The sequence below is a fragment of the Babylonia areolata genome, unplaced genomic scaffold (assembly GCF_041734735.1).
Source record: "Babylonia areolata isolate BAREFJ2019XMU unplaced genomic scaffold, ASM4173473v1 tig00055236, whole genome shotgun sequence".
Lineage (NCBI taxonomy): Eukaryota > Metazoa > Mollusca > Gastropoda > Neogastropoda > Buccinidae > Babylonia > Babylonia areolata.
In genome coordinates, this window is record NW_027468524.1 from 5,001 (window position 1) to 7,500 (window position 2,500).

Here is a 2,500-nt window from a genome sequence, read left to right on the forward strand (position 1 = left end):
TACCTCCCCGTGCCAGGAGTGGGTAAGTTGCGCGCCTGCTGCCTTCCTTGGATGTGGTAGCCGTTTCTCATGCTCCCTCTCCGGAATCGAACCCTGATTCCCCGCTACCCGTTGCTAACATGGTAGGCAGATCACGTACCATCGTCATTTGATAGGGCAGACATTTGAAAGATGCGTCGCCGGCTCGAGGCCATGCGATCGGCACAAAGTTATCCAGAGTCACCAAAGGACGGGCAGAACCCGACTGGCTTTGAACTAATAAAAGCGCTCTTTCCCCGAGGGGTCGGAGCTGGTCGGCATGTATTAGCTCTAGAATTACCACAGTTATCCAAGTAAATTTGGATCATCTAAGGAACCTCGACTGATTTAATGAGCCATTCGCGGTTTCACCGTACGAGGGTGTGAACTTAGACATGCATGGCTTAATCTTTGAGACAAGCATATGACTACTGGCAGGATCAACCAGAATGCAACCCGTATTCTGCGTGCCCCCGGGAGACGGTTGCAGCGCCAGTTGGGACCGCTGCTCACAGAAACGAGGGCTGAGCTCTTTCCGTGGGCGGTCCGCGGCAGCACTATCAACTGAAACCACCGGACAACAGATTCAGGGCCTGAGAGTGCAACGAATCCATCGGTCTCGGCGGGAGGCGCGCCAAGAAGAAGAAGGAGGAGGAGGAGACCAGACCGGACCGGACCGGACCCCACCCTTTCTTCCTCCTCGACACCGTCTCCCGCCCGTTTCCACGTGCCGGACGACGCCCGGTTAGAGACGGGCGCGCCCTTGACGAGATGAAGCAGGCGTTACGCTTTGGGACGCCGAAGGGGCTGGGGAGCACCAACGACCGTCAGTGAGGGAGGAGAGAAAACGCTTCTCTCGACCCGTCGTCAGCGAACGCACCGAACCTTCTACGGACCGTGAGACGCCGGCCGACAAGCCGAGCCCCGGCAAAGGAAGCCCGGCGAGGCGGCCGTGCGCGTTCACACTTGGACGCGCAGGCGGGAAGCTCGGCAGCCGGGCGGGTAGCCTGCGGGGAGCTGGTGGGCTCCCGAGACTCCCGTCCCCCGACTCGGGCCTCGCACGCCGAGCGGTCGCTAGCTTGCCAGTGCAAAAGACAGAAGCGCGGGGGCAGTAAAGCCAGGCGGACGGGTCGACCGTTGCCGGCTGTGCGCCGACCGGAGCGATCCGCCACGCCACGCCGCGTCCCCCACAACCAGGGTGTCGCATAAGGCGCTGCGAAGGTGGACCTTGATCCACATTGGGCAGAGCCTGAGTTGAGGCCCCCCAGCACGTGCCTGGGGACCAGGCGTTGAGGAGTAGGCCTTTTTTTGAGGGCCCAGAAAGTATTTTGGCAATTGTAGCGAGGTTTTGGAGTTTTATCCACAACCTTTACCTGCCTTTTTTTTCTTTTTTTCCTTTTTTCTCTCTCCGAGCATGCCAAAGTTGATAGAAAACGCGGTTCGGCATGGACGGGAGCAGGCGTTGAGGAGTAGGCCTTTTTTTGAGGGCCCAGAAAGTATTTTGGCAATTTTTTACTTTTTTATCCACAACCTTTACCTGCCTTTTTTTTCTTTTTTTCCTTTTTTCTCTCTCCGAGCATGCCAAAGTTGATAGAAAACGCGGTTCGGCATGGACGGGAGCAGGCGTTGAGGAGTAGGCCTTTTTTTGAGGGCCCAGAAAGTATTTTGGCAATTTTTGACTTTTTTATCCACAACCTTTACCTGCCTTTTTTTCTCTCCGAGCATGCCAAAGTTGAGAGAAAACGCCGTTTGGCATGGACGGGAGGAGGTGTGGAGGAGTAGTCCATTTTTGAATGGCAGCGGAAAGATTTTGGCAATTGTAGCGAGGTTCTTCGGACTTTTATCCACAACCTTTACCTGCCTTTTCCTCAGCGAGCATGCCAAAGTTGAGAGAAAACGCCCTTCGCCATTGACGGGACCAGACGTTGACGACTACGTCTTTCTTTTTTTCACGGCGCCTGAACGATTTGGGCAATTCTCCACAGCGCGTTTACTTTTTATCCACAACCTTTACCTGCCTTTTCCTCAGCGAGCATGCCAAAGTTGAGAGGAAAACGCCGTTTGGCATGGACAGGAGCAGGCGTTGACGACCAGGTCTTTTTTTTGGTCTTTTTTTTTCACAGCGCCGGAAGGATTCAGGCAATTCTCCAAAGCCGGTTACTTTTATCCACAACCTTTACTGGACCTTTTTTTTCTTTTTTTCCTTTTTTCTCTCTCCGAGCATGCCAAAGTTGATAGAAAACGCGGTTCGGCATGGACGGGAGCAGGCGTTGAGGAGTAGGCCTTTTTTTGAGGGCCCAGAAAGTATTTTGGCAATTTTTTACTTTTTTATCCACAACCTTTACCTGCCTTTTTTTCTCTCCGAGCATGCCAAAGTTGAGAGAAAACGCCGTTTGGCATGGACGGGAGGAGGTGTGGAGGAGTAGTCCATTTTTGAATGGCAGCGGAAAGATTTTGGCAATTGTAGCGAGGTTCTTCGGAC

General features: G+C 53.8%; 1 non-coding gene across 1 annotated transcript in view; it reads right to left on the bottom strand.

Annotated features, from left to right (window-relative positions):
- LOC143279295 (small subunit ribosomal RNA) overlaps window positions 1-469 on the bottom strand; it is a 1,829-nt gene extending 1,360 nt beyond the window's left edge. Inside the window, exon 1 of the ribosomal RNA XR_013054839.1 lies at window positions 1-469. This exon is cut by the window's left edge and continues 1,360 nt beyond it. This is a non-coding gene — a ribosomal RNA (small subunit ribosomal RNA).
- Between the last annotated feature and the right edge of the window lie 2,031 nt (window positions 470-2,500).